Consider the following 19,278-nt stretch of genomic DNA (forward strand, 5'->3'; position numbering starts at 1 on the left):
TTAGGCACTGGCTCCATGGTATCTGGCTATCTTCCAATCCCTGTTGGCCACGAGACTGATACTAGGGTCAGCAGGAGGGACACCCAAGAGGTAGATGGGCCCATACCAAAATCCTCCAGAAATAGTTTTCTCAGAGGATGGGGACCGGGCAGACCAACCGCCTTTGGCCTTGAGGATCTCGAATATGTCTCCAAAGGAGATGTCCTTGAGCAGAGATCTCAGGGATCCATCCCCTTCATCGGCATTCGTATCCTCAATTAAAAACTCCGTGGGGGGAGAGAAGAGTAGGGATTGGAGGAGGTCCCATCCCCCTCTCCTCCCAATAATACCACATCCAAAGAGAGGGTAGATCACCCCAGACCCCCCGCTCCCCTGGACAGCACCAGACCTAAGCTGTCAAAAGCTGAAGTGCCAAGGGGCAGAGACCAGTCCGAAAAAACTGGACCTGAATCCAACCCCATGGAGCCCAGATCAGCAGCCTGGCCTGGAAGGATGGTCTGTCCTAGGGATGTAGGAATAGAACCAACTGCCAATTCCAGTGGGGTAGGGACCAAAATGGGGCCTGAAACTCCCAATCACCGGTCCCTGGGAATCTAAACCAAAGGTCAGATGAGGAGTAGTTAACTGGGGAGTGGGAGACTGGATCTCCGACCTGTGGACTGGGATAGCCAGAAGCCCCAACTTCCATCTGAGCTTACAGAAAGGACCGCCATCCTGTCCATATCCATGAGAAAAACACTGCTGGATGATCTGGATGCGATGGAGGACCTGGCTGGGGAGCCGTGTCTGGACTCAGAGGTTCTCCTCTTGTGCTCCCTCAAATGAGACCTGTGAGGGGCGAAAACATCTGCTGTACTCTCAATGGATCCAAGGGAAATTTCTCCACCACAATAGGCTCCAACATGGGCCTCGGATCTGACCTGCTCGGAACCGAAAGAACAAGTGGATCAGAGGCAACTGCTCTAGAATCTCTTGGATCCAAGACGGACAGATCCATAGTTAATGGACCCATCCTCAGATTCGTGGGTCTCGACTCTGGAGCCTTGGATCCAGGGGGTGGGAACCGATAGCTTTGGATCAGAAGACCTGGAGTCCAATCAAGGGGTAGACTCTCTAGAGACTCCGGGACCCGAAGCTGTCAGATCTGACACCGCCCCACCTGGAGTCTGATCCAAGGACTTTGGATCCGACAGCCAAGGTCACTTGGAAGGGATCCTCACCTGGAGGAGCCTTCTTCTTCGCCCCTAAAGGGCCCGCTTTGGTCTGGGTAGCAGTGACCAAGGGGCCCCCCTTAACCAGGCCTTTAATTGGCAATTTGTTTCTACAGTCAACCAGGGCTCTGGGGTTGAAGGCAGCACAGATACTGCACTCAACCTCCAGATGGTCAGCGCCGACACAATAGAGACACTCCTCGTGTGAGTCAGAAACAGGCATTTTCCGACTACACGAGGAGCATCTTTTAAAACCCAAGGGTTTATAGGACTTGATTCAAACCCCAACAACACCGCTGAAGGGAACTCCAACACAAGGATCCAAACAAGAATGGAGATCAAAACCAAATAATCCATCCGATACTACTATAATCCTAATAGGCACTAACAATCTAAACAAAACAATAATCACACCAAGAAAGCTACCTTAAAAGTTATCACCAGATTATAACACCCAAGGGAAAAAAGGGTGCCAAAAGACTACTCGTCAAAACCGGGAGGGGGGTAGGGGGAAGGAACAACTACAACAACAGCCGAAGCACTACTACCCAAAGGGAAACCTAAACAAGAAGGAAACCACCCCAAAAAAACAGAGAACCTACTTACTACCCATGAGGAGCTGAGCAATCTGTTTCTGTCTAGATCAAGTGGCAAATGAGATGTGAGGGGTTAGAGGGCAGCAGAGCATCATGGAAGGGGATGAGCTTGAGCTAAGCTGTTTGTCTGAGTACGCTGGCTTGGATCCGATATCAGAGCCAAGACCCTAATGTGAGTAATGGTGAATAAGATAACATTAGATCTTTATCTTCTAGTGCTTATAAAATTATCTGACTAAATTATTTAATCCTTTTGGCAACCATACAAGAAAACAAAAGAAAACAGTATCACACTCAGTTCATCTTTTCATTAGTATCTATGTCTTTTTTCCTCTCATATGGCTCTTGAGGTTTCACAGAGTTTACAAAGCAGAGACAGCCCATGGATCCTAATTACTTGGCTGATACCCACCCTCACAAAACATCTCCTGCCTCTAGGAGGGCAAATCAAGTCATGCCAGGTATGAATTTATGGGCATTCACACTATCATTAAGGTTAAAGAAAGCAAGAATATTATTCTGTTTTCTATGCAACAAATTATTCCAGACATGACGAAGCACAGAGTTATAAATGTATCCTCCAGCATGTCTTATTTATTCACTGGTGATTGAAGTTTAGTTTGAGGGTTTGTGGAGCCTTTAATTTTGCAGGGATGTAAATATGTTGTCTCCATTCTTGCTCTGAAAGAATACATTTGTACAGGGTAGCCACCATAACAGCAGACTCTTGCAGTAATATTACAGCAAATAAACTTCTATTCCCCACCAGTCATTGTTCAGCAACTTTTAAGCAGTTAAAGGTCCCTTGAAATGATGGTAATGTCAGCCTCTCTGCACTTGTTCTTTAGTGTCAGTCAGCAAGTGACCCTTAAGAAATACAGCATTACCCACAGACATCTTCAGTTCTTCTGCAAAATAACTTTTTAATGATATTTCAGTGCAATAATGGATAACACTGTGATCAATCAGCCTGTAGGCTATAAAGGCAGCATAATAGCTCAGATCCAAATTAGGAAGTAAACACGGTTTCCTACAGTATTACTGAACATAGTTCAAACAATCCAAAATTGGAACAGTGGTAGAAGAGTCATCCTACTTCTTCAGTCTGTCCTTTGAAAACACTACAGCTGTGTAAGGTGGTTAACATAATACAAGTTGTTAAGAAACAGGTCAGTGTAACAGTAATTTATAACATATGAATTTACCTAACCATCTGAATCCCTTTACCTAGTCAGATTTTCCCAGCAGTGCTCATGTTCCCTGTGAGGAATCAATGTAGGGATCATATCTTGGATAATCTGACATGACTGGCCTAAGGCTACCTCATATAACCCACCTTTTTCTTTACCATTTTCAGGTCTTCTTCCTTCGCTCAAAAGACGTGCATCTGTAGTAGGAAAGTCCAATGCTAATCATCAAAAAGAACAGTTGCGTAAGTATATTCCCATACTTCCCACACTCTGGAACAAACTACCCATTCATGTCAAGCAAAGTTCCTCATTGGCCCTCTTTAAGAAAAATCTCGACGACTGGATGGGAAATAGAAAATTCACCCCGGAGATCACTTCTGCGGCACTTCTCGACAGGGGCACAGGAAAATGATTTTCTTGGGTGGCAAAAGCCAGGGAACCTTTTTGGCTAGGCTTATATAGGCCCCAGGGCTGATAGCCTAGTACCTAGCTATGAACCTAGAGCAGTAGATGTTCTAATGGATCACTGATGCAGTAGCATAAGTTATTTGGGTATTACCCCATGCACTGACCAAGTTTCCTAAAGCTTTAGGTTTCTTCAATGTGTTCCATCTGCCAGGAGTACTCCAAGTGCTCCCTATAAAAGGTAGTTGGAACACCAAATTACTTCGCAGCAAGTTTTGCCCAAGAAGGAAGTAAGAACCTTGCCCACTTAGTGTACTAGAAAACAAAGTGAGACATAACTATATACAAAATGATGCAATTGATCTAATCCTGACAACCACAAGAAGAAGAAAAAATAGGGGCCTGTGGAGAGAGGCAGCTAGTGAAATGGTGATCCATTAGAGCATTTACTGTTATTCTACATTTATATAGTCAAGTGTACTATGTTCATACATGGATCATTATTGCAGCAGCCTAAGTTATTTGGGTGTATTCACATAACTTAGTCAGGACTAACCAAAACAGCAGGAGGTCAGTAACTAAGAATCCAGGATCCCCTGGAAAAAGGTCCTGGCAAAGCCTGTTAAGGACATGGAAAAATAATCCAATTTGTGATGCTTTGTAAAACTGTGAACAGAGGACTGAGTTGCTGCCTAGAATACTTCTAGAGTCCACCACTTTCCAGACAGCCACCAAAGAAGTCAATACCCTTGTAAAAAGAGCTGCAATCCTGCCTGGAATTGGCATATTGTGGTGAATATAACAAAAAGTAGTAGGATAGAACAATCATCTAGAAACAGCTTAGTCACAGGTTGTTCTTTCCTCTTATCTTCATAGGAGGTGAACAGCTTATCAGCTTTCCTGAAAGGCTTAGTCTTGTATAGGTAGCATCAGAGCTGATTGTGTATATCCACAGAGCGAAGAATTCTTTATTCCCTGTTCACTGGATTAGGAAAGAAGACTAGGACATTAATGATCTGACAAACTCTGAAATAACTTTAGGCATAAAGTTAGGATTTGTTCTCAAAGAAATCCTGCCCCTATGAAAAATTAATTAGGGTTGACTCACCATATGTGCTTGTAACATAGTCTCCTAGCAATTGTCAGAGCAATAAGTAAAATAGTCTTTCATGTTAATAACCTTTAACCAGCCTAGTGAGCTTGTTCACATGGAGAAAAGTAGGTTTTTGCAGCAAAAAATTGAGATTCCCAAGGTGAAGCTACATGTTTCTTAAGTGGGCGACTATAATACCCCTTTCAAAAGCTGCTTACCTTAAACACTGTTTGAAATATGTGGCCCTGGAAGATATGGCTGACAAGTGTACCTTGACAGAAGAGTACAACAAAACAATGGACAGTATCACAGAAATAATCAAGAACCAGAGATAACCAGGCCAGAAAAGATCACTGGTTCATTGAGTGGCATCAACTAGAAACTTTTTTCCACTTGCACATACATGGTTTTCTAGTAGCAGGTTTTTCAGCTTCATTTAACACCTGCTGCACATTCTTGGGAAAAATGTTACCTAAATGGTATGAAAATTCTATCTTCTAGGCAGCTAGCTGAAGAGTTTTCAGAATGGGATGTATCAACCCCCCCCCCCCCCCCAGTCTTGTATGTTTAAATCCACTCTGTGGTGAAGGTTGTAGTAATTGCCTTTGGCCAGACTGAAAAGAAGGGAAAACCACTCTTATCTTGGCCAGAAAGGAGTCACCAGAATGATTTTTGGTGTATCCTTCTGGATCTTTAGAAGAACCCTGCTAATCAATAGAAAAGGGTGGAAAGGCATACAGGAACATTTCCATCCATGGGAATGAGAAATAAAAGAAGTTATGTACTTCACCATAACGTTCCATGTGAGTTGTTCCATCTCGCCTTCATTCTTCACTGATGGGTTTGGAGCCAATCCTTGGCTCCAACACGGCCGACTAGCAAGCTCAAAGTTCTCCAGTAGCTTGAGACCCAACCCCTTATCCCACAATGCACTGCTGGAATTACCTCAGATCTTGTTTGTTGTGTACCTTATAGAAGTACAATAATTATTCTGCCTAGGAATGTAGACACATGTAGACACATTGAAAAACCAGGATGAGGAGAGCCTCCAGGTCAACTGCCAGCCAGGAGGGGGAAGGAGGGAGGGATGTGAGAATGAAGGCGAGATGGAACAACTCACATGGAACATTATGGTGAGTATATAACTTCTTTATGTGAAGTTGTTCAATCTCGCATTTCATTCTTCACTGATGGGTAGCATTCCTAGCACCCTGATCTTGGGTGGCTCACGGAAGTACATTCTTTAGAACCGTAGAACCAAAGGAAGCCCTGTCTCTGGAGGCCTTATCCACTTTGCAATGAGTTATAAAAGTGTGAGGTTTAGACCATGTCGCTGCTGCACAGATGTTGTCCAAAGGTAATTTGGTTTGAAAGGCTGATGAGGTAGAAACTGCTCTGGTTAAATGAGCCTTCACCTTACTAGACAAGGGCATGTTATGACAAGAATATGTGTAGGTGATGCAATCCGACACCACTTAGACAGGGTTGTTTTAGCAACTGGTCTACCTTTCCTGGCCTCAGAAAAAGACACAAAGAGCCGATCTGATTTCCTAATATCTTTTGTTCTGTCTAAGTAAAATCCAAGTTGTCTATGAACATCGAGTTTGTGCAACATATATTCCAATTTGTTGGTGTGATTAGGGAAGAAAACGGGCAACTCAGTGACTTGATTAATGTTAATCTCAGAACATACTTTAGGAAAAAGGATGGATTTGTCCTGAGAGATACTCTATCAGCATGGAAGACCATATAAGGGGGCTTGATGGATAAGGCTTGGAGCTCTGACACTGTGGGCTGAAGTGATGGCTACTAAGAAGATAGTTTTCCACAACAGAAATTTTAGTTCACAAGATGATGCAGGCTCAAAAGGTGGAAGAGTGATGCAAGATAAAATAAAATTCAAATTCCAGGGAGAGTAAGGTGACTTCACTGGAGGCCTCGTGTTAAAAGAACCTTTTAGAAAAGCCTTAGACATTTGGTGAGCCATAATACTCAAACCATCGATTCCTAGATGGAAATTAGATATAGCAGTTAATTGCACTCACACCGTAGCAGCCGCTGCACCTTTGTTGAAGATTTCTGTCAAGAATTGTAAAATAGAAGACAATGGCGCTTGGTAAGGGTCAATGTTGTGGGAAGAAGCACAAATGGAAAATCTCTTCCACTTACTACTATACAATTTTTCTAGTGGAAGGTTTATGGGAAGCCAACAAAATTTGACTAGTATCACGGGCAAGATTATAAAGCCTGGCTACGTGGGGAATTGGAGCAGCCAATCAGTTAGCTTCATTGTCTGAAAGGATGGATGAAGATCCCCTGACGGATGTGTCAACAAGTCCGGAACTGGGTCCAGGATCCATGGTTCTTCCAAAATGTGATGGTAAAGAAATGGAAACCAAATCTGCCAAAGCCAATGAGGGGCTATAAGGATGATCGTCCGTCCCAGCGACTTTGCTTTCTGTAAGAATTTGGGTATCAGGGGAATTGGTGGAAATGTGTAGAGGAGAACTGGGAGGCCAATCATGGACAAGAGCATCCCTCGGGGAGTGACCTGGTATGGGAATCAGGGCAAAATAGCTTCTGCATTTGTTGTTGATGTGACTGGCGAACAGGTCACAGGAAGGCTGGCCCCATTTGCGGAAAATTCTGTCCGCAATCTCTTGTTTGAGAGACCATTCATGGCGGAATAAAATTGCCCTGCTCAGTCTGTCAGTTATGATGATGGATTTGCCTGGGATGTGCGTTGCTAATAGAAAGTGCTGGGATAACACTGCCCGCTGCCATACTCTGAGGGCTTCTTGGCAAAGGGGATAAGACTTGGTCCCGCCTTGCTTGTTCAGGTACCAGATCACTGACATGTTGTCTGTCTGTATTGCAATTGTCCCTAGAGGAAGAGAGTCCTGAAAGTATTGCAACGCTAGAAGTACTGCTCTCATCTCCAGGACATTGATATGCAGATGTGATTCTTGATCTGTCCATGTGCCTTGGGCAGTCTTTCCCTGAAAAAGCCCCCCACCCCCACCCTATCAGGGAAGCATCCGTGGTCACAGTGGCAACTGGAGGGGGGAGCATGAAGGGACATCCTATTGTGACATGAAGAGACATCAACCACGACTGAAGATCCTTCTTGCAGGAATTCGTTATGATCATGTGACTCATTGGAAGTTCTTGGTAAGACCATTGGGTGAATAGAAGTCATTGAAGGATTTTCATATGCATCCTTGCTAATGGGATTGCTAAAATAGCTGCCGCCATCAATCCTACAACTTTCAATACCTCTGCAGCTGGTGCTCTGTTCTTTGATATCAGGGACATGATGTGTTGGCGAAGAATACAAATTCTTTCTAGTGGAAGACGAAGAGTGCTGGTTGACGTGTCTAATTCTGTCCCTATAAAAACGATATGCTGCGATGGCAACAAGGCAGATGTTTAGAAGTTGACTGTAATGCATAGCCGATCGTAGAGTGTCAGAGTACCCTCTCTCGCTTGAAGAAGTTGATGCCTGGTGGTGGAGGTAAGGAGCCAATCGTCCAAATACGGAAACACCTGGAATCCTAGACACCTCATGTGAGCCGTGACTACTGCCATGCACTTTGTGAACACTCTGGAGGCTGTAGTGAGACCAAAGGGCAGAGCTCGGAATTGATAATGATTGGCTCCTAGCCGGAAATGCAGGTGATCTCTGGATGGCCTGGCCATCTTTATGTGGTAGTACGCATCCTTGAGATCAATCGAGCACATGCAATTGTCCTTCCCTAGAAACGGAAGTATGGACTGTAGCGGGACCATCCAGAACTTCTCTTTTCTCACAAACTGGTTGAGTCTGCTGAGATCCAAAATGGGTCTCCAGTCCCCTGTTTTCTTTGGAATCAAAAAGAATCTTGAGTAAGTTCCGAATCCTGTTTGGTCTGCCGGGACTGGCTGGATGACTCTTTTTTTTCTAGCAATCGGCATACCTCTATTGCTGCTTGTCCCATGTGACTGGGTGGAACGTCCAGGATTTTTTTGACGGGAAGGGGCTGGGTGGAGAACGGTATGAAATACTTTCTGGAAATGATACTTTGTACCCAAATGTTTGTTATATTTAGCCAGGCTTTTGGGTACAATGACAAGTGACCCCGACTGCCTCCAGAGTAGGACAGCTGGGCCTCCCTTCAGGACCGCTGGTAGGAGTGACCAGAGAAGTGATCTCTGTCACGCTGGTGTTGCGGACCCCCTCTGCCACGAGGGTGGCATCTTCCATTAAAACCCACTCCTCTGCCTCTGGAGGGGGCTCTCCATGTATGTCTTGAAAGGCTCACTGGGCTTTCTGGAACCAAATCTTTCCTCCCCTCTGACCTTTAGGAAAGGGTCAAGTGGGGGTAGAAAAATGGACTCTGACGGCAGACAGAGTCTTCCCTTCTTGCTCACACCTGGTAAAAGTCTCCTTCACCTTTGGCCCAAACAAAGATGAGCCGTCAAATGGGGTATTAGTAAAGGAAGACTTGAAGGGTTCCGCGAAGGAACAGAGTTGCATCCAGGCATGCCTACAAAGAGCAATTCTTGTACCTGCAGCTTTACTCGAACCATCAGCTGTGTAAGATACCGATACGCATGGACAAGTTGACTATCGAATTGAGGATAGAGAGCTGAGTGGCAATCTTGTCAGATACACTCGCAGCTACAGTACCCTAAAGGGTATCTCCCAACTCCTTAAGGAGAGATCTCTGCAGTCTGGTAAAATGTGTCAAGTAGTTCAGTGATCTGAGTGAGAAAGTCGCTGAACTGAACATGCGTTTTCCATATCTATCCATTATCCTAGATTCTCTGTTAGGAGGATGGATAGACAAGGAAGTCTCAGACATTTCCTTTTTGGTGGCTGCCGCCACCACCATGGCATCGACAGAAACTCCCTTGGTCAAAAACGACTTATTCACAGGGGCAGAAATAAACTTATTAGGCCTCCTAGGAACAGGTTCCATAGATTCTGGTGATTCCCACTCCCTACGAGAGACCAGATCCATAACCTCATCGTAGGGTGGAGATAACCAAGAGGTGGAAGGTTGAGACCCGAACACCTTCAGGAGAACTGACTCATCCTCAGTAGGACTCTTGGACTGCCAATCACCCTTCTGCCTAAGAATTTCAAGTATCTCCGCAAAGGAGATGTCCTCAGAGGGGGGATCTGGGGGACCCTTCTGATTCATCCAAGTCGGTGTCCGATGTGAGAGACTCCTGCGGGGAGTCCAAATGCCTCCCCTCTTGCATAATCTCTTCCTGGGAACCTCTTCGGGGGGAACTTCTGTTGAGGTCTCAGAAGAGCAGGGAGCGCCCTGTGGAGCTACCTGAAGCTCAGGGTCTCTATGCTTGGAATGACCGGAGGAATCAGAAACTGATACAGGCACTTTATGGGAAGAAGAAGCCAGATCTTGAGATGAGGAAGTCTTAGGAGACAACACTCACCTCATGGCTTTGAATGCACCTCGGCTCCGATGAGAAGGAGTCGATGGATCCGACGAAGCCGCGTTCTCCTCCCGCACCAAAGCCATGGGCTCCGAGCCCATGGTAGGAGCCAAGCTTACCCGAGCCAAGGCCCCGAGAGGAAGAGTCGCACCAACCCAACCGGAGAGTGTGGGCTCAAAGAGTCCCCGGTCGGTGCCAAGAATGTCCGAGCAGATAGAGCTGACGATACTGGAGCAGGTGTCGTCTCCAAGGGATCCATAATCATCAGGTCAGCCTCCTCTGGCTCCGAAAGTCCAGTATGGCTCAGAGGAGGAGCAGACAATTCAAGAGTAGTGGTCTTTGGCTCAGATGGTTGGGTCTGAGCTGACAGCAATTTAGCTAGGCCTGGTGCCTTTAAGAGTTTCTGAACCAGCCGGTTCATATCCAGATCAGAAAGGCTGACAGAAGACCTGGAAGAGTGAACAGATGAAGCCGAATAGAGCAGTATCGATGGAGGTTTTTTGGCAACCGGTTCCGAAAAGAACAGACTGTCGGCTCCGAAGGCAGTGGAGCTGAAGTCACCACACTTTCTGACCTTTTTCCTTTTTTTGTCCTGGATTCAGAGGAAGACTGGGACAATTTGCTGGCCCCATCCTGGTCAGACAATGCCTCAGAAAAAGGGTGTTTGATAATACCCCTATCAATTAACTTCCCCTTCCTTTCTGCAAGCACTCTGGTGGAAAAGGAGTGACAGATACTGCATGACTCTTGCAGATGCACCTCACCCAAACAGTAAACACACTGCAATGGGCATCCATGATGGACATTTTCTGTCTGCAGTCTGGGCATTTTCTAAAACCAGACTTTGGATGTTTTTCCTTCTCTTCAGACATTTCACAATATCCAATAAAATGGAACACACTGTTTAACTATGGTCTATTTAAGAAGAAATCTAACTAACTTACACAATACACACACAGCCCAAAAGGGGCAACTAATAACTATATCAAGATAAATAGGATTAAGTAATTCAATAATAAAAATGCCAAAAGGGAACACTGACTAACAACTATAAGAAGAGATCCTAAGGCCAAAGGGCTGAAGGCAAAGACAGATTTACTGAGGAAAGGGGTACGAACACAGAAAACAACTATTTACTAGCTAGTAATATCTAGTGTTATATAGTAATCAAAGATATATAAAAATTGAAATATAAAACTTGCTGAAAGTTGAAAACTCCCAATAACAGTCTCGAGCAAAGCTGGAAACCAAGAGATCCGTGCCATGGCAAACTAGATCTGAGGTAATTTCAGCAGTGCATTGTGGGATAAGGGGTTGGGTCTCGTGCTACTGTAGAACTTTGAGCTTGCTAGTCTGCCATGTCGGAGCTGAGGATCGGCTCCAAACCCATCAGTGAAGAATGAACGGCGAGATTGAACAACTTCACATCATCTGTCTTCCAGGCATGACTGCAAGGAATCCTGGAGCGCAATTTCTATAGTTGTCTGTTCTTAGAGGAGGGCTGCTTGAAGTATTCCCCAGAACTAAATCAATACTTGGAAGATGCCACTATGATGTTTCCATGTGTGTGGGTCTATCCTAGCCTTGCTGACCTTTGCTCAGATGAAATGTACAAAGCCTGAAAAGTCAGACTGAACAGAACTGTTACCTTCAGGTTATCACAGCCAGTCTGCAAACAGGGTAGGACTTAGTATCCCCTTGTTTGCTTATGTGTGGTATTGTCTGTGTACACTTGTAGAGGACCTGAGGATAAGTGATGTTTCAAGGCCTGCAAAGCATTCATGATAACCGACATCCCTCTGACATTTATGTGCTTTTGCCTTTCCAATAGATCGCAGAGAACCTGTACTTTTAATCCTTCTGAAACCACTCTCCATGCCAGGTTTGAAGCATCTGTGCTGATGGACAGGAAGGGAGAATGGAAAATTTGCAATAGAAGCTATCTGGTCTGTCAGTGTCTACCCTCCCTGTTTACAAATCCCAGAAATGGAAGCTGAAAACTCAAAGGATGCAGATGCTGATTCCAGATTGATATGAGGTACCACTGCACTCTCCTCATGTGTAGTACAGCAAAGGGTAGCATGATTACCATTGAGGCCATGTTCACTAGAATCCTGAGAAATTCCTTTGCAGGTGTTTGACTTACGCAACAGAAACTCATGAAAAAGTGTTGAAACATATCTACTTTGAAGGAAGGAAATCACATACTAAGTCCAAGTACAAGAGACATCTCTGTAAAATCATTCATTGAGATAGAATGACAGAAGATTTCAGCAAACTGATTTTTAATGCCAAACTGAGTAGACATTCCAAAGCAGTTGCCAAAGGCTCCTGACATCTAGAAGAAAAAGTCTATAAAGATATGACAATCAAAACACTGGCATATATGAACGTCCTGGAGTCTGAAATAAGCAATGACTGGGGCTAGGCATTTTATATCCTTGTACAATGTAGAGTCCAAAGGGCAAAACAGAAAACTGATAATTTTATTTTATTTATTTTATTTTACATTTGTTGACCGGGCTAGTCTAGCTGGATATATGTCCATTTTCAAGTAGAGGCCCGGGGAGATAAGCTCCGAAATTAAAAATTCTAATGATACTAAATAAAATCCCATTAAAGAAATACATGTAAAGTAATCAGATAAAATTAAGACACTGTTACTAGTGACATAGTTAAAAGACATAAACATGCAGTAGTTAGAAAATAAACAAAAATATTGTAGCACATGACATACATGGAGAATACTATCAAATGTGCAGAGAGTAGGGAGTAAGAAGAAAGTAAGTACACTTTTTTTTTTTTATATATAGATAGTAAGAAGGAGTTATACATCAGTGGATGCCAATATGACATAGAATTTGGGTATTACAGATGTGAAGTATAGTCAGGGGCCAAGAAAATAAAGTTAGTCAGGATTAGTACAGGGGCACAGCCATTGTGTTTTGAGGTATAGCTTGAGTTTCTTTTTAAAGAAAGATTTTGAGGGAATAGATGAAAGTCCAGAGGGAAGCAGGTTCCAATCTTTTCCAACAGTGTTAGAGAAAAGTGAGTCTCCGGCCTTGTTGTTTGCTTTGACAGTATCTATAAGAAGTTTGTGTGCAGATCTTAGGGACTTTAGGTTATGGTATGGGTGAATAAGAGTAGATAGTACAGGTGTTTTGTCAGGTTGATAAAGAATTTGATGGGCTATGCCTAGTTGATTAATTTTTAGTTGCTGCTGAAATTCAAGCCAGCCTAGTTGTTTTAAATTAGTACAGTGCTGGGTTCTGTAAGGGTTTCATGTGGCAAATCTGGCTATGTTGTGGAAGGAGTTTTCTAATTTCAACAGATTCTTTTTTGATAAGTTGGTAAATATGGGAGAGGCATAGAGAAGGGGTGAGATAAGGTGGGAGTGGGCTATAGTTGTTCTAGATTCTGGAGTGAGGAAAGGTTTGATTCTGTAAAGAGAGCCTATTTTTTGTTAATAGTTTTCAATGTGTTGTCTATATGGGCATCAACGTTAAGGTTGTTGTCAATGGTAATGCCTAGTAGTTTGGTAGTAGAATCTTGTGATATAGGTGTGCCATTTTTTGATGTTATAGTAAAGTCTATGTGGGGAGATTTGCTGGAAGGTGTGAAGAGGAGGAGTTTAGTTTTTTTTGGGTTAAGTAGTAGACAGCGTTGGGAAAACCATTCTTCTACAGAGTTAAATATCTGTTGTGTGAGGGAGTGAAGGTCTGATACAGATGTGGCTGAGCAGATTATTGTAGAATCGTCTGCGTATTGTATACATGTAGCTTGGGGACCAACTTGGTGTAGGTCATTGATAAATAAAGAAAATAGGAGGGGACCCAGTATGGACCCTTGTGGGACACCAATGTTGACAGGTAGCTGGGAGGATAGAGTGGAGTTCCAGAGTACTGCTTGATGTCTGTTATTTAAGTAGGACTTAAACCAGTTAATAGATTGGGTTTCAATTAACAAGGATTGAAGAATGTGTATGAGTATTTGGTGGTTGACCATGTCGAAAGCTTTGGATAGATCTAAGAAAAGTGCAGAGGAAAGGGTGTTATTGTTGCGATTTTTGTTGATTGTGTCTGTAAAGGAGTGGAAGGCAGTGGTGGTACTGTGGGATGGTCTGAAACCATGTTGGTTATTAGAGAGTAAGTTATTTTGGAGAAGATGGTGAAGCAGTTGCTTGTGGATACACCTTTCCATAATCTTAGATAAGGGAGAGAGAAGGGCTATAGGGCGGTAGTTAGAGATTTCAGTAGAATTTCCACCCTTATGAAGTGGGATAATGTGGGAGATTTTCCTAAGTTTAGGGACATATCCTTCAGTGATAGTTCTGTTTATCAGTATGGAAATTGGGTAGGCTATTGATTTGGCTGCTAATTGCAAGTATTCTGCGAGTATTAGGTCTGCAGAGGGAGTACATGGTTTGTGTTTTTTGAGAAGGGAGAGAATATAAGTTGTTGGGACAGGTTGGAAGCGAAATGGGGGGGTGGGTTTAGGTTGCTGTTAGATGTGTTAAGTGTTTTTGATGGGGAGTTGACTGGCTAGGGTTTGAATTGTTTATGTAAAGAAGGAATTAAAGTAATTTGCAATTTGGTTGGGGTTCCTTATGTCAGAGCCTTGCGGGCTGGGTGTGACAGGTCTACTTGGCTGTAGTAATTGATTTATGTTTGCCCAGAACTTTTGTGGGTTATTTTGGCGAGTATGTTGAGATTTCAGGTAGTAGTTTTTTTTATCGTTCATTATTGCTTTTTTGGTCTAATTTCTCAGTTGTTTGAAGTTTTGGCAATCTGCTGTGCTTTTAGTTAAGCGAGATTTGTTCCAGATTTTATTGCTGAGATTGATTTTTTGTTTGGTTTCTATTGAGAGCCAGGGGGCAGATTTAGTTCTAATTCTAATAGAGCGTGTGGGGGCACGGTAATTGAGTATGGTCAGAAACTTAGCATTAAAGAAATCTACAGCTTCGTCAAGAGAAAGGTGTTTTAAGGGCGTCCAGTTACATGCCTTCAGTTCAGTTTGAAATAGCTCCAAGTTAAACATTTTTTTTAGATCTGATTGTTCTGGTTATGTTTTGGGTAGGAGGGTTGGTTTTGAGCCTGATGATGTAGGTTAATAAGTGATCACTTACATCATCAGGGAGGGTTCCTGTTACAAAAGTATGGGGTTGATTATTGGTGAGTATCCAGTCTATGGTACTTTCTTTTTTGTTAGTTTTATTTATTCTAGTGGGGGAGGTGATAGTCTGAGAGAATCCATAAAGGTTAATATGGCTAGTAGGATGTTTGTTGTTACAAGATTGCCAATCAATGTTTACGTCCCCTAGGATGATTGTTTCTTGGGGTAAGTTTAGTGATAGCCAACATAGGATCTTTTCTATGGTAGAAATATTATTTCCTGGGGGAACATAAATGCAAATAATAAAGATTGATTTGGCTGTGTTTAGCTCAAGTTTGGTAATAAGAATTTCAGCATTAGAGTCTTGGGGAGGTTTTTGGTGGAAAGTGGTTATTTGAAGGCTGGATATTTAAATAAGATAGCTATACCACCACCTTTTTTTAGATTCTCTGTCAAGATGTAAGATATTATAGCCAGGAGGAATGAGTTTGCTGTCTCTTGTTAAGGGTTTTAACCAGGTTTCTGTTAGACAAATAATATCAAAGGAGTAGAGTTCTAAGAGAGCATGTAGTTGAGTTGTTTTATTATTAATACTACGGATGTTGAGGTTAGCTATTGAGAGTGAGTTTTTGGGGGTTTTAAATAGTGGGTTAACAGTGGGGTTTAGGTAAATGGATTGATTTAAGGAGGAGTCAATTGGACCTGGGTTTGGGTGAATATCTCCATTCTTAAGTGAGAGAAGTAGGGTTAGGTATGCAGTGTTTGTATATTTACTTTGAGGAAGGGGTATCCTTCTGGGATTTGGGTGTACATGTTTTATGTGGGTTATTCTATGATATATAGGTCAAAGATAGCTAGGTGTGGAAGTTATGTTTATGTGATGGTTAAGGTAGGTAGGAATTAAAGAGGAAGTTTGTTTAGCTGGGTTGTTAAGGTGTGATAGTAGTGGTTGTTCATAGGAGGTAGTAAGGTGTGCTAATATTAAAGTGGGAATAAGTGAGAGCATAACTATGGTATGTTTGAGTACTAGGGTGGGGAGTTTATACATTTTAAAGGTGGGTATTAACTTTTAGTAACTAGTACAAGTGAAGTGGGTGTGGTATTGTAAGGCAGGTTAAGTGGTGTATGTGAAAGGGAGTGGTTAAAGGAAGAAGTATGGAGGGAAAAGAGACGATTGGTTAGTTGTAGTTAGGTTGTAATTGGAGGAAAAGGAGAGGGGGTGTGGTTAGGTAGGTATAAGTGTGGCTGCACTGGGGGTGGGTGGGATTTGGGGGTAGGGTAGGGGAGCAGAGTGAGCCCGCAGGGCGAACGGAGCGGGTAGAGACAAAGGAAGAGAAGTTAGCAAGGAAACAATCAGCAATGCAGGTAGCTACAGGTTGGAAAGGTATGTTATGAGTGGAGAAGGTTTGAGAATAAAGGGGAAATGTAGAGAAAGACTTCTTGAGGAGTACAAACTAAAAGGCACCGAGTAAGTTAGAATCAGAACCAGTAAGAAGTTTAGTAGCTGGTTAAAGTTTACATGACACAGCAAATATTAAGAAATGTTGGAATTCTTGGCTACAGGAATGTGATGACAGGCATCCTTTAGGTCCACCTTTACTATGAAAGCTAAATGAGGAATCAAAGGTCACAATTCTGAAGTGATAACATTTTGAACTTCAGGATCTTGACAAAAAAATTTAGAAATGAAGAATCTAGCACTGGCCAACCAGAACTATCTTTGAATAACAACCTTTGCCTACGAGACAGAGCGGCATTGTTTCTGTGACTGACAACAAGTGGCTCTGAGGTAAGTGAACCACTAAAAAGTCCCTCATAAGAACAATAGCTTGCCCCGATACACAAAACAAAAGTTATAGTTCTCTGCCAAAAAGTAAACATTTTCCTTGTAAAATGTTTACACAAGCACCAACATAACCCCATTGTCCTAGTGCTAAAACAGCCCACGTCTCTATGCTTCTAAGTAAAAGTAATAATTTTGACATAAAAGGTACAATTTTTAGTCACAAAATTAATAAAATAGGAAGGCTTTCACCAATGGGGACTCATCTAATCAAATAATGAAGGCCAACTGACAGAATAAGTAGGTCCATCAATGAAGAACTTACTTTGGTGACAAAAAAGTTCTGAAATAATTTGGTACTGAAATGTCTTTTTATAGGGAGAGCTTAGAGCATTTTTAGCAGTTGAAGTGCATGGAAGGCATACAAAAGATTTGTGAAGTTGGCATCTGCAAAGGATAATACTCAGCTTAAATTACTGCAATGGTAACCCATGTATGAACACCTATCAAGATGTATATGACCACCCAGAAGCAATTACCAAAATAACACAGATGCTAAAGTCCATACATAAATTATGAGAAATAAGAACAATATGACATATAACATGTTAACTAAATTATAATTTATGTAAAAAAAATTGTACCATCAAAAATACTATTACAGCTATGTACAATATCACAAAGGGACAGGACGAGGCTGGCTTTACTGTTGCAGTGAGTTTCCTCAAAAGATCTACTATTAAGCTAAGTACCTTATAAAAATACAACTGCACTGTCTTTTTCTTCTTCATAAGGGTCACTGTTATTTTGGTAGATATACGCATTTATTTTTTTACTTTTATTAACTGGTACGTGCTGCAGTATAAAACCCTTTCATACACACCCCAGGCTAGCTGCTAACAGAAAACAGCATTATAGAATAAAATACACAAGCAAGCAACAATAACAGTAACAGCACAAACAACATTAAAAACATGGCTGTAAAAAGAAATAAAAATACAAGCAGAGTAAAGTGCAATAGCGGTACATTAATAACAGACTTTATAATGTTGGTAAGATGTGACAACTTTCAAAAGACCGAGACGAAAAACTCGAAACTCCAGAAGACTGACCACTCGGAACACTGACAGACCACTATGGGTAAGTAACCACTGGTCCAACTCCGCAAACACACTAAAACAAAAGCAAAGAAAACCCACCCATGTGGGGGAGTTTGCCACTCCACACCCTCTTATAGGGGGTTGCGACCCCTACAACCCCCCCCAACTAAATATACCAACTCCAGGATCGCACTACCACGGAGGTAAGGGGCAAAGGTCAACATGCTGGCGTAGTGATCATTCAGTGTTCTGAGAGGCCGGTCTTCTGGAGTTGCGGGTTTTTCATCTCAGCGTTTTGAAAGTGGGATTTTGGTCTACTGAAGAAGACCCATATATATATATATATATATATATATATATATATATATATATATATATATATATATATATATATCTATATATCTATATGCATATACACACACATATATATATATATATATATATACACACACATACACACACACACATATATATATATATATACACACACACACACATATATATAAATATATATATATGCACATACACACGTGTGTGTGTGTGTGTGTGTGTGTGTGTGTGTGTGTGTGCGCGCTTTATAAGACAATGTCTAGAAGCTGCAAGAGGTCTCTGTGGAAGTGTGGAAGGGTGAAGATTCATGTTAACAAAAGAGGTTAATGTAAGGTACAGGGAATGAGAGAGTGAAATCAAAGTATTGGGCTTGCATATATTTTGTACAAAGGTGGGAGGGTAAATTAAAATAGAGAAAAATGTAGTAATGAGAAGTGGGGTAGAGAAGGTACTATAAAAAGGGGAAGGGAAATGAATAAATAAGTACCTCAGTGGTCTACAAATTTCAAATGGAAGGTAGAGTAGAAGTTAAGCTACAGGAATAAAGGCTTGTAATAGCAACAGTAAAAGTTTTAATAAAAGAAGTTGTAATAGTAATAGCCGATCAACCAAGATTGTCAAAATAGTGACACTGAAAAGATTATTTTCACAAGTTTCTTATGTGATTTTGTTCCGTCTTTGGGGAAGATTGTTGCCCTAACATCTTGCAGCATTTTGTTTCATTATTTTGGTACTATTTTAGTGAATTGTCTCTTTTAAAAAAATTATTTGGTTTTAAAACAATTAAATGTAAAACAAATAACTATTTACACAGGTCCACAGCTGATCAATACATCAAAGCTATACATAACAACAATTAATATTTTTCAAGCAACTATGTTTAGGCCAAAATTTATATGAATGTGTAATATTAGAAGTTCTCATTTTTATAGTATGCAATTCACTACTGCAAAACAATTTTTGCCATATTAATAATATATTAAAAACTAGAGGGAGGTAACTTTACTTTTTAATTT

General features: G+C 41.9%; 1 protein-coding gene across 1 annotated transcript in view; it reads right to left on the minus strand.

Annotated features, from left to right (window-relative positions):
- The window catches only part of LOC122811072 (diacylglycerol kinase zeta-like), a 3,109,428-nt gene that overhangs the window by 885,065 nt on the left and 2,205,085 nt on the right, over positions 1-19,278 (minus strand). The gene's annotated exons all lie outside the window — the stretch shown is intronic.

The sequence above is a fragment of the Protopterus annectens genome, chromosome 9.part0 (genome assembly GCF_019279795.1).
Source record: "Protopterus annectens isolate FY-2018-M chromosome 9.part0, PAN1.0, whole genome shotgun sequence".
Taxonomy (NCBI): Eukaryota; Metazoa; Chordata; order Ceratodontiformes; family Protopteridae; genus Protopterus; species Protopterus annectens.